Genomic DNA, 19,845 nt, shown 5'->3' with positions numbered 1-19,845 from the left:
TTAAATAAATAGAAAAAAAAACTAAACCAGCCCCCACGACAGACATTTTCCCCATCCCAAAACAGGTTTTGAACTTGCTTTTTACATTAAACTAAAAGTATCAAAGAAGCAGTATTTCTACAATAAAAGGTAAGTGTTTATGCATGACATCTACACCAGGGGGCACCATGGAACAAAACTAAGTTCCAAATACCAGCCTTTTAATGCACAGGTCAGGACTGATGTGACGACAAACGCTGAAAATGTGCCTTAACATTGCTTTCATTCACAGAAAGCATAATTAGAAATCCATCCACCTGAATAGGACAGGCCTACACAGCTTGGAGACTCACTCCTTCCTGAACACCTGGGTTTATTTTCTACAGAATTAGGGCTTCTAAGAGTTTGAATGATTTTTGAATAGAGTAAGCTATTTTCTTTTTCGTTGGGTTCTAAAATACAACTTTATTTAGCTTTAAAATCAGACTCCCTGTATACTGAACAGGACTGATTCCCACACGTGGCCTGGACTCCCCAGCTTCGGCACACACCAGGTGTGATGAGACTGGGACTACCTGCCCCGCCGAGGGTCACCCGCAGCTTCCAAAACGTCAGGTGCACTGAGTGCTTTTCAGTCTTCGTCCTGTTGGACTTCTCCGTGGTATGTGGCACTGCTGATCTTTTCTTAATGCTCCATTTTAAAGGCTGTATCCCTTTGGCTTTTAGAATTATTTTCATTTTATTTGAAAAGTAGAGGAGCCGGCACTGTGGCATAGCAGGTAAAGCTCAAGCCTGCAGTACCGGCATCCCATATGGGCGCCAGTTCAAGTCAGTCCTGGCTGCTCCACTTCCAATCCAGCTCCCTGCTATGGCCTGGGAAAGCAGTAGATGATGATCCAGGTCCATGGGCCCCTGCACCTGTGTGGGAGACCCAGAGAAGCTCCTGGCTTCAGATCAGCACAGCTCCGGCTGTTGCAGCCATCTGGGGAGTGAACCAGTAGATGGAAGACCTCTCCCTCCCTCTCTCTCTCTCTCTCTCTCTCTCTCTCTGCCTCTCCTTCTGTCTGTGTGTAACTCTTTCAAATAACTAAATAAATCTTTAAAAAAGAAAAGTAGAGAGACAGACAGAGATCTTCCACCTACCAGCTCACTCCCCAGATGTCCTCACGACAGCCAGGGCTGGGCCAGAATGAAGCCAGGAGCCTGGAACTCCATCAGGGTCTCCCCTACATGGCTGGCAGGGACCCAGGTCCTTGAGCCATCCCTGCCACCTCCCGGGGTGTGCGTAGCAGGAACTGGAAGCAGCAGCAGTGGAGCCTGGAAGGCGGGCGCTCCCATGAGGGATGTGGGCGTCCCAAGCAGGGTCTTGAGCTCTGTGCTCCGGCTGTCATGATCCTCTGCTCACCTCTGAGTTTCCTCTCTCTCCTGCCACCCCTCCAAGTTCAGGGCTCCCCAGCATCTTCCTCACCCTCTCTGGAGTACCTGTCCTCTTCTACTGATTGAACTCTTAGCAGTTCTCATGACTCAAGGATCCCTATCTCCAGGCCCGACTCATCTCCCGGGCTTCTGCCCTGAGCTTCGTGCTGCGTCCCCTGCTGAATGTCCACACGCCCTCTTCTGTACGCTCCAGTTCCTTCCTGGCCTGCAGCCCAGCGTGCAGGAAACTAGTCGCCCTTGACTCACCCATCTTCACCCCACTCCTCCTCTCCACCAGGTGAACCGTGCCGTGTCCTCCTCCAGGAACTGGTTCAGGTCCCATCATCTCCTGCCTTTTGTCATATCACTTCCAGTTTTGTACCCTCCGCTTTCATACCGAAACCTCCAAGAGCCTCCAAAGGGACTACGGCTTCCTTCACCCCCACCCCCACCCACCGCCCCAAACCCTTAAGTGTCCTCCACTGCCTGCAGGACCCAGTCCTATCTTACCGGATGCTCTCTCGCCCAGCAGGAGGCCCCTGAGCCAGCTCCTGGTTACGGCTCCAGCCTCAGCTCTCAAGACTCGACACCAGCCTGCTCACAGTTCCCTCGGCCTGGAGAGCCTCTTCCTCCCTCCCTCTCTTTTTGACTCAACTCTAGCCGCCTCTCCAGGAAACCCTTCCTGAACCCATAAGCCAACGCCAGCGAGTGAGATGCCCCACCCCTCCTGAAGGGCCCTCGCTGAGCTGTCTCTCCCTGCCCCAGAGTCCACCATCACTTGGGCCCATGTGTTTTCCACGGGCTGTGAGCCTCTCGGCCTGGAGCTCCAGAGGGAGGCCTGGCCCACCAGGCTGACTTAGGGTGACGTCGGAAGGCAGTGTCCTTCCTGGGAGAGCAGCACTGCCGCCTGCCCTGCCAGCGGGGACGCAGGGTGAAGGGCGTCCGAAAGGGGCTGTGCAGGGCCTGCTGGGAGCGTCTGGAGCCGCCTGGGGGGGCCTGTGAGCAACCCCACCCTCTTCAGGAACTGGGGCCTGCTGATCTGGCAGAGGCTCCAATGCGGATCCCGACAGTGGGCAGCGAAGCCTGGCAGCAAGGCTGCGTGGCTCTCCAAGCGCCGGGTGACCCGCCCTTCCTGAGTTTGTGTATCAGCTGGATTAGTTCAGGTCCCTGTTAAGCCAGGCAGGGTGACAGCCGCACCTCCCACATGCACATGAGACCACAAGTGGCCACACGCCCAGGCCTGTGTAGAGAACACAGACGCCATCAGCTTCTTGACTGCCCTGGCTCCAGCAGGGCCCACTGGCCACAGAGGGCCCTGCCTGCCCCCAGGGACTGACTCATGACGACTCTTCTAGGAATCCACCACCCAAACCGGACCTGGAAGCAAAGGCCGTGCGGGAGGAAGTGCCCCAGAAGTTCATCTTGCAAAGCTGTGGCGGGAATCCCTGAGGTCCCAGGCAGCGATCTCATTGGGATTCACGATGCGCTTTGTAACCTGCACATCATGCACGGACAAAGAGCAGGTAGCCAGCAGCAGCCATGAGCTCAGAGCTTTCCCTACCTCCCGGCTGCAAGTGCCAGACTGCTCCCTCCCTGCTGCTGATCCGTAAGGCTGTGCGGTCTGCGGTCGCCACTCAGCTGTAAGCACCTTACTGAACGGACAGGGAGCGGGGCCAGGCTGGCAGCCACCTGGTGCAGTGGGCCGTCCTGCCCATGCCAGTGGTTGTGCCTTCTCCAGGATCTGAAAACTGAGAGCTCCTTGACCTCTGTGTGCCCCCTTCTCTAACATGGTACTAATGCTACTGATTATTTTAAAAAATATATTTATTTGAATGTCAGAGTTAGAGGAAGAGGCACACACACACACCACACACATGCAGAGCTGAAGTGAGAGCCTTCCATCCGCTGGCTCGCTTTCCAAATGACTCTAACAGCTGAGGCTGGACCAAGCTGAAGCCCAGGAGCCTGGAACTCCACCTGGGTCTCCCACGTGGGTGCAGGGGCCCAAGCACTTGGGCCGTGTTCTGCTGCTTTCCCAGGTACATTAGCAGGGAGCTGGATCAGAAGTGGAGCAGCCAGCATATGGACTGTTGGCATTGTAGGCAGAGGCCTAACCCACTGGGCCACAACACCAGCCCCATACTGTCTCTGATTAAGTATTTTCTACATTGGGGCCAGCGCTGTGGTATACCCGGTAAAACTGCCACTTGTGACAGCAGCGGTTCAAGTCCCAGCTACTCCACTTCCAATCCAGCTCTCTGCTAATGGCCTAGGAAAGCAGAAGACGGCCCAAGTACTTGGGCCCCTGCACCCATGTGGGAGACCTGGAAGAAGCTCCAGGCTCCTAGCTTTGACCTGGCCCAGCCCCAGTTGTTGCAGCCATTTGGGGAGTGAACCAGTGGATGGAAGATCTGTCTCTCCATCTCTAACTCAACCTTTCAAATGAATAAATCAATCTTTTTTTTTTTTAAGAAAATTTTTTTCAGAGCTGTACTGTGGCATAGTAGCTTGAACATCTGCCTGCAGCATCGGCATCAAGTCCTGGCTGCTCTGTTTCCCATCCAGCTCCCTGCTAATGGCCTGGGAAAGCAGTAGAAGATGGCCCAAGTGCCCAAGTGCTTGGGCCCCTGTACCCTTGTGGGAGACCAAGAAGAAGCTCCTGGCTCCTGGCTTCAGATTGGCCCAACTCTGGCCAGTGTGGCCATTTGGGGAATGAACCAGCAGATGGAAGACCTCTCTCTGTCTCTCCCTAATAAAATCTTTAATTTTTTTCTCCCTTGCCTATTGTAAGTTGGTTCCTTAAGGTCTAGAACAATATCTAATTCAGCTCTGAATCTCTAGCATCCAGCATATCGTATGTGCTTAATAAAACTGTTTAAAAAAAGCCAAACAAACCATTTTGTACAGTGGCGTGAGCATCACTGGAAGGGAGAGACCCCGCAGGCAGGACTGAGAGCAGGGAGACCCGTGTGATCAGGCCCAGGCTGCGGTCAGGCCATCTTCTCAGAGGCGGCAGCCGGGAGAACAGAAGTCCTGACACCAGCCTCGTGCTGCAACCACACAGCAACAACCCTTAGTAACTGGCGGCTGCACAATAGTTGGGTATTATGGAGACCCACGGTTGCCACATTTATCAGGATAATTATTTATTTGGGAGGCAGAGACAGATAAGGACAGGGTTCCCATCTACTGGTCCATTCCCTCAAATGCCGGCAATGGCCAGGGCTGGGCCAGGCTGATGCAAGGAGCCGGGAACTCAGAAAGGTCTGCCACAGAATGAGCACAGACTCAGCTCCCTGCCTCCCAGCATCCACACAGCAAGCAGGAGTCAGGAACAGAGCACTCTGGTATGAGATGCAGGTATCTCAAAAGGTGGCTTAACTCTTAGGCCAAATACCTGCCTAGGATAATTTTTTAACAGGGAAAAAGGGAGAGCAAGAGAAAGACAACCCACAGCCAGGCTGTTGGCTTCATACAAAAAATGGCTGTCAAGCTACTGTGTTTTGCCACATAACAAGTTACCCCCACATTCAGCAGCTTACAATAATTTGCATTAATATATCATGGTTTCTGAGGGTCAAAAGTCCAGATGCTCTTTGGTCGTGTAGTCCTGGCTCAAGGTCTCTTTGAGGTAGTGACCTCTCTGTCAGCTGGGGCTGCAGATCTGCTTACAGCTCATTCATGTGGTTCTTGGCCGCCCTCAGTTCCTTGCCTATAGGCCTCTCCATAGGCTGCTGAACACGGTAGCTTGCTCCTCCCAAACCAAGTTATCCAAGAAAGAACAAGAGCCCAAGTCTTGAAAATACCTAGGACCCCATAACCTAATCTATTTTAAAAGATTTATTTTGAGAGACAGAGAGTGATGGAGGGGGGCAGTGAGGGAGGGAGGGTATTCTCCCATCCACTAGTTCACTTCCCAAATGGCCTCAACAGCCGGGGTTGGGCCAGGCTAAAGCCAGAATCCTGGAACTCCATCTGGTCTCCCATGTGGGTACAGGATCCCAAGTACTTCAGTCATCTTCCAGTGGTTTCCCAAGCACAGTAGAGCAGCCAGGACACAAATCAGCACCAAAATGGGATGCTGGCGTCACAGGTGGCAGCTTAACCCACTGTGTCACAACGCTGGCCTCTATTTAATCTTGGGGTGATGTCCACCCTTTCTGCCATAATCAGTGGTCACACAGATCACCTCTGGCACAATGTGGGGATGCACTACCCACAACTGTGGTACCAGGAGGCAGGGATCACTGGGGCCAAGAATCTTGGAGGCTGGCTCCATGGGCAGTAGCTTCAAGACGTGCTACCAAGGGGCAGCTTGTGACAGCAGCATCCCCTATCAGAGCAACAGTTCAGGTCTTGGCTGTTCTATTTTCAGTCTAGCTCCTTGCTAAGGCACTTGGGAAAGCAGCAGACGATGGCCCAAGGACTGAGGACCCTGCCAGTCACATGGGAGACTGGGATGGAGTCCAGGCTCCTCACACTGGCCATTTGAGAAGTGAACCAGTGGATGGAAGATAGGTCTCTCCCTCTCTCTGACTTCTTCTTTCCCTCTCTCCCTATCACTCTTTCAAATAAACAAACTCTGAAAACAGATGTCCCTAGGGACATAGGGGACCAAATGACATGACTGTGTAGCCTTTGGCTCTGGCACCAAAGGTTGAAACTGCTCACTCACTGCTGTGGAGAAGTGTCCATAATGATTTTGATTTAGCCTATTCATACATACATATATATGACTAATTTATTTGAAAGGTAGAGTTACAGAGAGAGGAAAAGACAGAGACAGAGAGATCTTCCATTTGCTGGTTCATTCCCCAAATGGCTGCCAACATACAGGGCTGGGCCGATCCGAAGCCAGGAGCCAGGAGCTTCTTCTGGGTCTCCCACATGGGTGCAGGAGCCCAAGGACTTGGGCCATCCTTCACTGCTTTCTTAGGCCATAGCAGAGAGCTGGATCAGAAGCAGAGCAGCTGGGACTTGAACTGGCGCCCACATGGGATGCTGGTGTGGCAGGCAGCAGCTTTGCCTGCTATACCACAGTGCTGGCCCCAAATAAGTAAATCTTAAAAAAAAAAAAAAAAAAAAGAAGAAGAAAAAGAAAAAGAAGTTGGTGGAGGGCTGAGGCCCCACTTCCCTGGACACAGCTGTGGGGAGGCCAGGCTCCACTGGCAGGAAGCTGCCCGCCACTGACCAGTACTTAGTGTTCAGGGGCTGAAAGGAGTGAAACATTTTAATATTGTCCCAAATCAATACGTTACCCGCCCCCAAAAGAGAAATATAAAGGAACAAAAGTACACACAACAGGCCTGCGCCGTGGCTCACTAGGCTAATCCTCCGCCTGCGGCACACCGGGTTCTAGTCCCGGTCGGGGCACTGGATTCTGTCCCAGTTGCTCCTCTTCCAGGCCAGCTCTCTGCTGTGGCCCGGGAGTGCAGTGGAGGATGGCCCAAGTGCTTGGGCCCTGCACCCCATGGGAGACCAGGAGAAGCACCTGGATCCTGGCTTCGGATCAGTGCGGTGCGCCGGCCGCAGCGCACCAGCCGCAGCGGCCATTGGAGGGTGAACCAACAGTAAAGGAAGACCTTTCTCTCTGTCTCTCTCTCTCACTGTCCACTCTGCCTGTCAAAAAAAAAAGTACACACAACGAGCACATAAATGGTTCACTCTAGAGGCAACATGGAGAAAACATTTACAGCAAGTTCAGATTTTTATGTTTGGGGTTTTTATAGTAAGTGCGTTTTATATTTAGAAGCAGGTATCATATCTGGAGATAGCATTTTAGAAGTAAATTAAATAAGCTACTGGAGGGACCAGCTTTTTACCCCTCTCTCCTCCTCCACTTGAGCAGAGACGCCTGGCCAGCTCCAGGCCCCACGCCCTCTCCCCTGCTGCAGAAGGGAGCCAGGCCAGGAGAACGCTCCTGAGGCTGTGCACGCCCAGGTGGCGGTGTTCAGTGAGGACAGGGACCTGGCACTGCTCGGGACAAGGATCAGTGCCGACAGCAGCGCCTGGAAGCCCCTCGCCAGGCGAGGACTCGATGCCTACTCAAAGTATACTGCCTCCCGGCTTTCTAGCAGCTGCCACAGTGCACCTTAAATGACCCCCCCCCCCCACCGAAACAGCTTAGATGGGTGCCACCTCTACCTCTCTGCGTTTGTTAATTAGGAGATTAAAATGTACAATACACTCAAGCCAGAGAGAGAGAGAAATAGGTTTTTTTTCATTCCCAGAATCAAATTAGAAGGCTCTAAGTGTACCCGAAACTTCTCTATGCCTTATTCCCGTCGTGTGAAAAGTGAGCTTCACGGGCGCGCCCGCGCTGCTCAGGGAGCGCTGACGTGACAGAGCACGTGGTAGGCGCGGCGTGAACGGCAGCTACACTCAGTCCCTCAGCTGTCCTGGAGCTATTTTTAAAAAACATTTACTTATTTATTTTCATTTTATTTGAAAGGCAGAGAGGAACAGACAGAGGAACTCCCCGATGCAGGCAACGGCCAGAGCCGGGCCGTGGCAAAGACAGAAGGCAGGAACTCCATCCAAGTCCTCTGCGCAGACACTTGAGCCCTCACTGCTGCCTCTGGGGTGCGCGGGAACAGGCGGCCAGGTCAGGAGGTCAGGAGGTCAGGAGGTCAGGAGGTCAGGAGGGCACGCAACCAGCACATCAATGAATGGCTGAGGTGCTCTCTGCTGGGACTTACACCCAGGCACTATGAGATGGGACTGGGGGTTCAGGCAGCACCTTCACCACTGCAGATGCCCCACAGCCATTCTGCATGACCCTCATCTGGAGCGGTAGGGAGCAAGAGGACTTCTTCCGTAACCTTTCCACCAGAAACCTATTTGCTCTTAACAAATCAATGGGTTTAGTTTTTTTTTTTTTTTTTTTTTTTTTTTTTTTTTTGAAACAGTACTGGGGGTGGAGCTGTGGCATAGTGGGTGAAGCCACCACCTGTGGTCCTGGCATCCCATATGGGCGCCGGTTCTAGTCCTGGCTGCTCTTCCGATCCAGCTCTTTGCAGCGGCCTGGGAAAGCAGTAGAAAATGGCCCAGGTCCTTGGGCTCCTGCACCCATGTGCGAGACCCAGAAGAAACTCCTGGCTCCTGGCTTCGGATCAGCGCAGCTCCGGCTGTTGTGGTCATTTGGGGATTGAATCAGGGGATGGAAGACCTTTCTCTCTCTCTCTGCCTCTCTAATAAATAAATAAATCTTAAAAAAAATAAACAAACAGTACTGGATTCTGAGGAAAAAGAGTGCAGTTTTTATTTATTGTGCCACTATGTCAACATTAACTTTTACCAAACAACAAACCCAATGCTCTGTTCACACTACAGTTACCTTCCTACAATCCTCTAATCTACAAATAAGCCTGACGTGCCTCAGGGAAAGATTCCCAGTACAGTCAATCTGAGTACAGCCAGAGATCGGCCCGCCCAGAGTCCAGGGCTTGGGCTGGCCACACTGGTGCCAAGGCAGCCAGCAGCTAGCAAAGGCCTCTCCCGCTCTGCTCTGCACCTTTCCTGTTGGCTCCTGGCCACAGCTCCCCGCGGCCCAGGACCAGCTTGTAGCTGACGTGTTCTTCACCCAGCTAGACTCAACAGCCTCCTTACTGAAACAGGGAAGCGGCAAAGTTCAAGTGGCCGCTGAGTGCTGAGCTGCTCACTCAGTGAGGAAACATCAGGAAGGTCATAAAGGTAAAAGCTCACCTTGACCTTCTCAATGAAGAGACATTCGGAGTCTGGAAGTTTTTAAGATTGATTTAATTTATTGGCCGGCACCGCGGGTCACTTGGCTAATCCTCCACCTGCAGCGCCAGCACCCCGGGTTCTAGTCCCGGTCGGGGCACTGGATTCTGTCCCGGTTGCTCCTCTTCCAGGCCAGCTCTCTGCTGTGGCCCGGGAGTGCAGTGGAGGATGGCCCAGGTGCTTGGGCCCTGCACCCACACGGGAGACCAGGAGGAAGCACCTGGCTCCTGGCTTCAGATTGGTGCAGCGCGCCAGCCGTCGCACGCCGGCCGTAGTGGCCATTTGGGGAGTGAACCAATGGAAAGGAAGACCTTTCTCTCTGTCTCTCTCACTGTCTAACTCTGCCTATCAAAAAAAAAAAAAAAAGATTAATTTATTTGAAGGGTAGAGTTACAGACAGGGGTGGAGGGGAGCAGAGAGATATCTTCCATCTGCTGGTTCACTCCCCAAATGGCTGGGGCTGGGCTGATCCAAAGCCAGGAGGAGGAGCCTGGAGCTTCTTCCGGGTCTCCCACGTGGGTGCAGGGGCCCAGGCACTTGGGCCATCTTCTGCTTTCCCAGGCACATTAGAAGGGAGCTGGATCAGAAGTAGAGCTGCTGGGACTCAAACTGGTGCCTCTATGTGTCGCTCCCCGTCTTCGTGGGGGAACGACACAAGACCCTGCCTAGGCTTCATATCCGAGTCACCGGCACCATTATGTCGCTCCCCGTCTTCGTGGAGGAACGACACTGAACCCTGCCTAGGCTTCATATCTGAGTCACGGCACCATTATGTCGCTCCCCCTCTTCATGGAGGAACGACACAGGACCCTGCGCTGTTCTTTCGTCTGCTCGGCCCTCCCCGGGTTTGCTGCTGGTTCTTCCCGGGTTGGCTGCTGTCCCTTCCACCTCCGTGGAAGGGCGGTTCCCCCTGGCCACATTCCCCACTTCCGCAGGGGAGCGGCACACCGCCGGCCGGCTCTCTCGGGGGCTGCACAGGTGTTCCCTCAGATGTTCCCCTTAGATGTTCCTGGTGCATGCCGTCTCTCTCCTCCTTTATAGTCCTCTTCCACCAATCCCAACTCTGCTACCCACACGCCGAGTACGCTGCTCTCCTCCAATCAGGAGCAGGTCCCACAGTTTATTGGTTGAACTGGAGGCAGCTGTGTAGAAGCTGTTTCCCTTCTCAGCGCCATATTGTGGGAAAGCAGATGCATAGAATAAGTCTTAATTCCAGTAACTTAGTCTAGTCCGAGTTGCTCCCAGTTGCTCCCCACACCTATGGGCTTTACCCAATACACCACAGCACGGCCTCTGGAAGTCTTTCAACAGGCAGGGCAGCTGTCAGGCGACAGGAGCCGGTGTAGAGTGAGAAAACTACAGTGGCTGACAGTGCAAGGGGCTTGCTGATGTCAGGGCCAGGCCAGTGCTATCCTCCTGAGCAAGCTGAGACCCCTGTGCCTACGTGCTGAGGCTGGGGAGCAACCGCAGACGCCATGGCCTTTCTGTTCTTCCTGTCTCCATGGCCCTCCACCCATTCATTCCCCGCCCTCACCTCCATCCAGTTCTCCGAGTTGGCTCTTGATCACCTTTTGAGGGCAATGGTCACGAGCAACAAAAGGGTTCTGTGTCTTCTGAAAAGGACGCTGAGACGGAACTCAGCGTGCACTGTGTTTTCATAGCCTCCCTGTGGCCAGCGACCTTTCTTGGGTTTTAACCTGTGTACATGCCATGAACTCCTCTCTGCAGGCTGATAATGCCTAGGCAGCTTCTCAGACTCACTTCTTCATGCATAAAATAAGCAGAAATGGCAACAGACAGAACCAATTATATCAAAATATTATCAAAATGCAAATATGCTTTGTGATACGAAAAAGATGCTCCTTTATTAATGCAGTAAATGCAAGATCCTGCAGTAGGGCTAGCGACAACTGTAATTTTGAAGTGATAAATGCAAGTGATATTCGGAGGCATCAAACGAAAAGTGATATGAAACTATTTGAAATTAGAGTTGTGACAGTCACAGAGACCCAGATACACTGCAGTTTTGTGCCACTGTGTTCTTCTTCCACTATGTATTCTTTTAAAATTTTATTATTTGTGGGGGAGGGGAGGGAAAGCGTGCACATGAGCACTCCTCTGCTGATTTGGCCCCCAAATGCCTACAATGGTGAGGGCTGAGCCCAGCTGAAGCCAGGAGCTGGGAACTCCGCGCAGGTCTCCACGTGTGTGGCAGGAACCAGGACTTGAGCCATCACTGCAGCCTCCAGATCCGCATCATTAACCAAAGCCAGACATAACACCCAGGTGCTCCAACATAGACATGCACTTCTAACCAAAGTCTTAACTACCAGGCTAAATGCCCTCCCCCGTTAACCAAAGTAAAAATCAAATTTTAGGGGCCAGCACTGCGGCAGAGCAGGTAAAGCTGTGCCTGCAATGCCGGCCTCCCATATGGGCGCCAGTTGGAGCCCTGGCTGCTTCACTTCTGATCCAGCTCTCTGCTGTGGCCTGGGAAAGCTGTAGAAGACGGCCCAAGTGCTTGGGCCCCTGCACCCAGTGGGAGACCCAGAGGAAGCTCCTGGCTCCTGCCTTCGGCCTGGTCCAGACCTGGATGTTGCAGCCATTTGAGGAGTGAACCAGCGGAGAGAAGAGCTCTCTGTCTGTCTCTCCCTTTCTGTAACTGACTTTCAAATAAATAAATCTTTTTAAAAATATTTTCTTTCCTGAGTTTCAGACTCGGTTCTACCTGTGAACCTCTGGCTGAAAGCCTCTGAGTCAAGGCTGATACAACGTTTTTGGTTGGTAGGTATGGGCCTTGCAGCCACGTGACCATCTTTATCTCTGCCCTGTCTCTTCCTTTATTCTGTGGCCTTTCTGAGGTGCTATTCCTTCAAGATTGAGAGTTAAACATTTTCAAACTGACTTTATGAGACTTTATGAGGTCGACTTTATGAGAGGCAGGAATTTTATACAACTTCCTCTACAGGTGGTATCAGGCTTCAAATCCAGGCCTGTCAGTCCCACTTGGCCTGGGTTACTCACGTGTATTTCCCCCAGAATATCAGTGACAGTCCTTGCCTCCCTCTAGTCCTAGGAAGCATTCATCTAGGGGCCAGTGCTATAGCACAGTGGGTAAAGCTGCCGCCTGCAGTGCTGACATCCCACATGGGCACTGGTTTGAGTCCTGGTGGGCCCCTGAACCCACATCAGAGATCTCGAAGAAACTCCTGGCTTCAGCCTGGCCCAGTCCCAAGCAACGCGGCCATTAATGGAGTGAACCAAGGGGTTGGTGTTGTGGCATACTAGGTTAAGAATCTGCCTGCGGCACTGGCATCCCATATGGGTGCAGGTTTGAGTCCTGGCTGCTCCATTTCAGATCCAGCTCCCTGCTAATGCATCTGGGAAAGCAGTAAAAGGTGGCCTAAGTACTTGGGCCCTTGCACCCACAGGAGAGACCCAGAAGAAGCTCCTGGCTCCAAGCTTCAGATCAGCCAAGCTCCGGCTGTCCCTTGTCCCCATTTGGGGGATGAAACAGTGGATGGAAGATCTCTGTCACTCTGCCTTTCAAATAAAATAAATAAATCTTAAAGAAAGAAAGAAATAGAAAGCATTCATCTAGAAAAGGGTGCCTTGGGTCTGAGCTGGGGAAGTGTCAGATGCTGTCAGGTGCACAGGAGGAGAGCAGAGTGCTCACTTGGCTTTGCCTGTGTGTACTTCACTCGGCTCCAGCCTGGTACATGTACCCCAACATGACGGGGTTTAAAAATGAAATTAAGGCAGGCACCGCGGCTCAACAGGCTAATCCTCCGCCTAGCGGTGCCGGCACCCCGGGTTCTAGTCCCGGTCGGGACACCGGATTCTGTCCCGGTTGCCACTCTTCCAGGCCAGCTCTCTGCTATGGCCCGGGAGTGCAGTGGAGGATGGCCCAAGTGCTTGGGCCCTGCACCTGCATGGGAGACCAGGAGAAGCACCTGACTCCTGCCTTTGGATCAGCGCGGTGCGCCGGCCACAGCACACTGGCCACGGTGGCCATTGGAGGGTGAACCAACGGCAAAAAAAGGAAGACCTTTCTCTCTCTCTCTCTCTCTCTCTCTCACTGTCCATTCTGCCTGTCAAATAAATAAATAAATAAAAATAAAAATAAAAATAAATGAAATTAAGAGGGGCTAGCACTGTGGTGCAGTGGGTTAAGGCCCTGGCCTGAAGTGCCGGTATCCCATATGGGAACCGGTTCTAGTCCTGGCTGCTCCTTTTCCCATCCAGCTCTCTGCTATGGCCTGGGACAGCAGAAGATGGCCCAAGTCCTTGGGCTCCTGCACCCATGTGGGAGACCTGGAAGAAGCTCCAGGCTCCTGGCTTCAGATCAGCGCAGCTCCAGCCATTGCAGCCATCTGGGGAGTGAACCAGCGGATGGAAGACCTCTCTCTCTGTCTCTACCTCTCTCTATAACTCTTTCAAATAAATAAAATAAATCTTAAAGAAAAAAATGACATTAAGAGAAGATTTAATAATGCTGTTAGGCTCAGAAAATGACATTCTAAAGTAGGTCTTTATAGATTTTTATACTCTGGACATTGCAAATAAATGCAATCACATAATGTATGCCTTTAGAGTTTGCTTCTCTCATTTAACATGATAGTTTCCAGGTTATCCATGTGTCGGTACTTCATTCCTTTTCAATGATGAATTATAGCCCATTAAAAGGATATACACACCTTTAAAAAATTCATTCAACAGCCAGTGGACATTTGGATGGATTCCATTTTTGTCCATTAGGAATAATGCTGCTATAAATATTCATGTGTAAGTTCTTACATGGATGGATGTTTTCAGTGCTCATGGATATATGGTGAGGAGAATTACGGTCAAACTGTAACTCAAGGTCTAATCTTTTGAGGAGCTTCCAGATTGTTTTCCAAAGTGACTGCCCATTTTACAAGTAGGCAAAATACTGACAAGGAATTAGAAGACTTGAACAATGTTTTTTTTTTTTTTTAATTGGACAGGTAGATTTATAGACAGTGAGAGAGAGAGACAGAGAGAAAGGTCTTCCTTTCCGTTGGTTCACTCCCCAAATGGCCGCCACGGCCAGTGCTGTACCAATCTAAACCCAGGAGCCAGGTGCCTCCTCCCGGTCTCCTATGTGGGTGCAGGGCCCAAGCACTTGGGCCATCCTCCACCGCCCTCCCGGGCCACAGCAGAGAGCTAGACTGGAAGAGGAGCAACTGGGACTAGTACCCGGCGCCCCAACTGGGACTAGAATCCAGGGTGCTGGCGCCGCAGGCAGAGGATTAGCCAAGTGAGCCATGGAGCCGGCCTTGAACAATGTTACAAAGCAATTAGACCTGATAAGAAATCTATAGAATATTCCACCAAACAGTAGCAGAATATAAATTCTTCTCAAAAACACATGAATATTTTCTAGGATAGACCATATGCTAGGCTATTAAACAAATATCAGCACTTTTTTAAAATAAAAATATCATACAGTATGTTTTCTGACAGTGGGATGAAATTAGAAATCAATAACAGAAATTTGGGGAACACATTTATAGAAATGTGCACTAAGCTTGCCAATGCTGAACTGTCTACTTCTATTAATTTTTTCTTTGTGTGCTTTTGTGGTAAAATACCTTACCACACACATATGCAAAAATTAACTTAAAATGAATAACACATAAATGTAGGCATTATAACTCTAAAACTCTTAGGAAAAAAAATAGGCATTAATCTTCACAACCTTGAATTAGATAATGGTTTCTTAGATGTAACATCAAAAGTAAGTGACAGGGCAGGTGCTGAGGTGTAACAGGTTAAGCTGCTGTCTGTAATGCTGGCAACCCATATGGGTGCTGGTTCTAGTCCTGGCTGCTTCACTTCTGATCCCGCCCCCTGAAAATGGCTGGGAAAGCAGTAAAAGATGACCCAAGTGCTTGAGTCCCTGCACCCACGTGGGAGACCTGGAGGAAGCTCCCTGGCCATGTGGCCATCTGGGGAGTGAACCAACAGATGGAAGATCTCTATCTCTTTACTTCTCCCTCCTTCCTATAACTCTGCTTTTCAAATGAAAAGATAAAGTGACAAAAGAAAAAATTGATAAATTGGCCGGCGCCGCAGCTCACTAGGCTAATCCTCCACCTAGTGGCGCCAGCACACCGGGTTCTAGTCCTGGTCGGGGCGCCAGATTCTGTCCCGGTTGCCCCTCTTCCAGGCCAGCTCTCTGCTGTGGCCCAGGAGTGCAGTGGAGGATGGCCCAAGTGCTTGGGCCCTGCACCCACATGGGAGACCAGGAGAAGCACCTGGCTCCTGCCATCGGATCAGTACGCTGCGCTGGCCGCAGTGCGCCGGCTGCGGTGGCCATTGGAGGGTGAACCAACGGCAAAGGAAGACCTTTCTCTCTGTCTCTCTCTCTCTCACTGTCCACTCTGCCTGTCAAAAAAAAAAAAAAAACAAACAAAAAACTAAAAAACAACAACAACTGATAAATTAAAAAAAAAGGAGAAAAAAAAGATAAATTGTACATTATCAAAATTTAAAAACTTCTATATTTCAAGGGACACCATCAAGAAACTAAAAAGAAGGACAGGTGTTTGGTATGGTGGTTAGGATGTCACTTGGACCCCACATCCCATATTGGGTTCAAGTCCTGGCTCCATGCTTGATTCTGGCTTCTATTAACGCACAACCTGGAAGGCAGCTGGTGTGGCTCAGGTAGTTTGGTTCCTGCTACCCATATGAGAGATCTGGATTGAGTTCCTGGTTCCTGGCTTCAACTTGGCTCAGTTCCTGCTGTTGTGAAGATTTGGGGAATGAACCAATGGATGGGAGATAGCACCCTCCCTCCCGCCCTCTCCCCCTACCTCTGCCTTTTAAATAAAAATAAATAAACCGAAAAGGCAACAGACAATGAGATTTGCAAATATATGTTTGATAAAGGATTTATATTTAGACTACCTGAAGATTTAATACAACTCAATAATAAAAGCATAATCCCATTACTTAAATACACAGGTTTGAATAGATATTTCTCCAAAGAAGATACAGAAATGGCCAATAAACTCATGAAAACATATTCAATGTCATTTGCCATTAGGAAAATGGAAGTTAAATCCTCAAATGAGGAGCAGACATTTAGCCTGGTTGTTAAGAAACCTGTGGTCCCACACTGGGGCACCAAGGTCTGATTCCCCACTCTGGCTCCTGACTCCAGTTTCCACCAGTGCAGACCCTGGGAGGTATACGTGATGGCTCAAGTAGTTGGTTTCCTGCCTCCACACGGGAGACCTGGATTGCATTCCTAGCTCTGACCCTGACCCATTCCTGGCCATTGGAGCATTTGGGGAGAGAATCAGCAGAAGTAATACCTACCTATTATTCTCTCTCTTTCCGACACTGAGATAAATAAAAGAATTTTTAAAAACATCAATGAGATACCATTTCACACTCACTAGGATGGCTATGATAAAAAAAGGAAGACAAGTATTGGCAAGAATGTGGGGAAATCAGAAACATCATAGGGAGCCATCACTGTGGCACAGTAGGTTAAGTATCTGCCAGCGGCACCAGCATCCCATATGGGTGCCAGTTCGTGTCCCAGTTATTCCACTTCCCATCTAGTTCCTTGCTGATGGCATGGGAAAGCAGAAGACGACCCAAGTGCTTGAACCCTGCATCTGTGTGGGAGACCTGGAAGAAGCTCTTGGCTCCTGGCTTTGAATCAACCCAGCTCCAGCCGTTGCAGCCTTTTATGGAGTGAGCCAATGGATGGAAGACCTCTTTCTGTCTGTAACTCTGCCTCTCAAGTAAAATAAATAATCTTTAAAAGAAAAAAACACAAAGAAACATCATACACAATGGTACAATATAAAATGGTGCAACCATTTTGGAAAACAGGAACTTCCTCAAAAGATTAAGCATGGAATTATATGAACCAGCAATTCTATTCCCAGGTACTTATCCAAGGGAAATGAAAATATACATTCACACAAGTATTGTACATGAATATGCACAGCAGCACTGGGGAGTGAACCAATGCACAGCAGCATTATTCTAGCAGCCCAAATGAGGAAACACACTGAATATCCAATAATGGACCACTATTTGCCAACACAAAGATACGAAGTACTGACTCAAGATGCAGCATAGGGTCTGGCACTGCAGTGCAGCTGGTTAAAGCCACAGCCTGCAGTGCTGGCATCCCATATGGGTGCCAGTTTGAGTCCCAGCTGCTCCACTTCCTATTTAGCTCCCTGCTAATACACTTGTGAAAGCAGTGGAGGATGGCCCAAGTGCTTGAGCCCCTGAACCTATGTAAGGAGAGCTGAAAGAAGCTCTGGGCTCCTGCCTTTGGCCTGGCCCAGCCCTGGTCATTGCAGCCATTTGGGGGAGTGAACCAGCACATGAAAGACCCTCCCCCCTCTTTATCTCTCCTTCCCTTTCTCTGTAACTCTGCCTTTCAAACAAATAAATCAGAGAGAGAGAGAGAGAGAGAGAGAGAGGCAGGCAGGTAGGCAGGCAGCATGGAGGAAACTTGAAGCATTATGTGAAGTGACAGAAGTCAGACACAGAAGACCACACAATGTACAATTCCATTTATATGAAGTGCTCAGAATACAAATCTTTGCAGACAAAGAAATGGGTTGATGGTTGCCTAGGCCTAGGTTTGGGGAGGGGAGGATGGGCAGAGTAGGAGGAAATGGGAAAGGACTGCTAATGAATAACAGAGTTCCTTTTTGGGGAGTCAAAAATGTCCTGAAATGCATGATGGTAATGACTGTACAACACTTGGAATGTACTAAACCACCACTGACTTGCACCTTTAAGGGGTGAACTGTCTGAGACAAGAGTTGCACACCACCACTGCTGTTTTTAAAACATGATGGAAAGACAGGACAGCTGCTGGGGGCTGAAGGGAAAGCAACATGTATAGGAAGCACCAACGACTTCCGCCTCAGCAGCACTGAAGTGGCCGACCTGCAGGACTCCGAGGGCACACGGCAGAAACCTGTTTGAGTCTACCGCCTGCCCAGTACCACTGCAGCAACACTAATCACTCCCTCACCTTCAGACCACAAAGGCTCACTGTTCACAGGCAGAATCTCCACGGCACCCCTGCTGGCAAGGGTTTGGGAGCTAACAATGTCCCAGATGTCCAGTTCCTGCCACGCGGAGAAGCAAGGAAGTGGGAACAGCACAGAGATGCCACACAGACAATCCAGCACAGGAAGTGAAATCACCTCCTTCGAAAGAGGAGGAACTAGAACCCAAGGTTGTGGAAGGAACTTGTTCAAGGCCGTGTAACTTACCGGTAGTAACTACTTATTTTTTTTTTAATTTATTTATTTATTTTTTTGACAGGCAGAGTGGACAGTGAGAGAGAGAGACAGAGAGAGAAAGGTCTTCCTTTGCCATTGGTTCACCCTCCAATGGCCGCCGCAGCAGCGCACCGCGCTGATCTGATGGCAGGAGCCAGGAGCCAGGTGCTTTTCCTGGTCTCCCATGGGGTGCAGGGCCCAAGCACCTGGGCCATCCTCCACTGCACCCCTGGCCATAGCAGAGAGCTGGCCTGGAAGAGGGGCAACCGGGACAGAATCCGGCGCCCCAACCGGGACTAGAACCTGGTGTGCCGGCGCCGCTAGGCGGAGGATTAGCCTAGTGAGCTGCGGCGCCGGCAGTAGTAACTACTTATTGTCCAGTGTAGAGCTTCCGTTAGAAAAAATTTACCATCTGCATGCATTTTAAGAGGCAATGAAGTTAACTGTTTTGACTTACACCCAGGAAACAAATACAGCCCAGATGATCTATATAATTAAGAGCCCGGTCTATATGCGGTATCAGAACTATCCAAATATCACGCTTCAAATGAAAGATGCCTGAAAATACAAAATAAAAGCTTATTTCATAGTTGTGGTGCAGTAAAAGAAAATCTCACAAACTATGAGCAAAATGTCTGATTTTTTAAAATTAGAATTCGCTTACCAAGAGCCAGATACCAATTACCTATTCATCCATTCTTTAATGTGTTCATTCATTCAGCAAATGTTCCTTAATCATTCCTTACGGAGCTTATTTCAGTGATGGAGACAGCAATTTATAAAGTAAAGAAAATATATATAAGGTAGAATGAACTAAGTATAAGAGCTCTAGATGAGGGCCCAGTGAAGAATTTTGAGGGTATCCAAAAGGAATAATAACAGCTAAGTCGCACTGGGGTACTTGTTATGTTCCAGGTATCTTCTAAGTGCTCTACATGTATTAATTTACTTAATCACCATACTCAAATGATATGAGTAACTGTCACCAAATTTACATCAGAAAACTCAAGAGAATAAAGAATTTTCTCTCAATTCTTCCTAGTTCTTAGTGATGACAGATCCCTGCAAAACAAGACAGAACAACAATAGGAGCCAGCGCTATGGCGTAGTGGGTAAAGCTGCTGCTTGCAGTTCCGGCATCCCACGGGGACACCAGTTTGAGTCCCGGCTGTTCCACTTCCGATCCAGCTCTCTGCTATGGCCTGGGAAAACAGCAGAGGATGGCCCAAGTCCTTGGGCCCCTGCACCTGTGTGGGAGACTGGGAAGAAGCTCCTGGCTCCTGGCTTCGGATCGGCCCAGCTCCACTTGTGGCAGCCATCTGGGGAATGAACAAGTAGATGAAAGATATTCTCATTCTCATTCTCTCTCCCCTCCCCCACTTCTATAACTTTGCCTTTCAAATAAATAAAT

General features: G+C 50.1%; 1 protein-coding gene across 8 annotated transcripts in view; it reads right to left on the bottom strand.

Annotated features, from left to right (window-relative positions):
* The window catches only part of LOC103348031 (ESX-1 secretion-associated protein EspI), a 96,043-nt gene that overhangs the window by 28,575 nt on the left and 47,623 nt on the right, over positions 1-19,845 (bottom strand). For 2 of the 8 annotated variants that reach the window (XM_070054407.1, XM_070054420.1), the window contains one exon: positions 17,740-19,753. The exons of the other annotated variants lie outside the window; for them this stretch is intronic. The gene's annotated coding sequence lies outside the window, so the exon portion shown is untranslated. Of the gene's footprint in view, positions 1-17,739; positions 19,754-19,845 lie in introns of those variants that run through there. 8 annotated transcript variants of the gene reach the window in all.

The sequence above is a fragment of the Oryctolagus cuniculus genome, chromosome 1, assembly GCF_964237555.1.
Source record: "Oryctolagus cuniculus chromosome 1, mOryCun1.1, whole genome shotgun sequence".
Lineage (NCBI taxonomy): Eukaryota > Metazoa > Chordata > Mammalia > Lagomorpha > Leporidae > Oryctolagus > Oryctolagus cuniculus.
Note: the sequence above shows the minus strand (reverse complement) of the source record. Positions and strands in the feature narration are given on the sequence as shown.